We start from the raw sequence: 305 nt of genomic DNA on the forward strand, positions 1-305 counted from the left end.
CAAAACACCGGCCTGTTGCATTGAATAAGTGCTTCCCTACACTAAACGGAAAATAAAAGTATTTTTTCCTGTGTCCAGTACTCATGGTCGGGCTCTAAGCTGGTTTTGTATCAAAGAATTCACTTGGGACAACTATGAACACATGCCCAGTGTCAGCAGACAGAGTCAGTCAACAAGTCATGTGGCCTTGGCCCCCCTACCCCAACCATCACAGACAGGATCCCATACGACCCGAGGGAGAAATTCACACCGTGCTAAAACTAACCGTTTAGCGCAAGAGGTTTAAGTACCATCAGTGCAGTAAA

This window comes from Platalea leucorodia, assembly GCF_965183815.1.
Source record: "Platalea leucorodia genome assembly, chromosome: 19".
Classification (NCBI taxonomy): Eukaryota; Metazoa; Chordata; class Aves; order Pelecaniformes; family Threskiornithidae; genus Platalea; species Platalea leucorodia.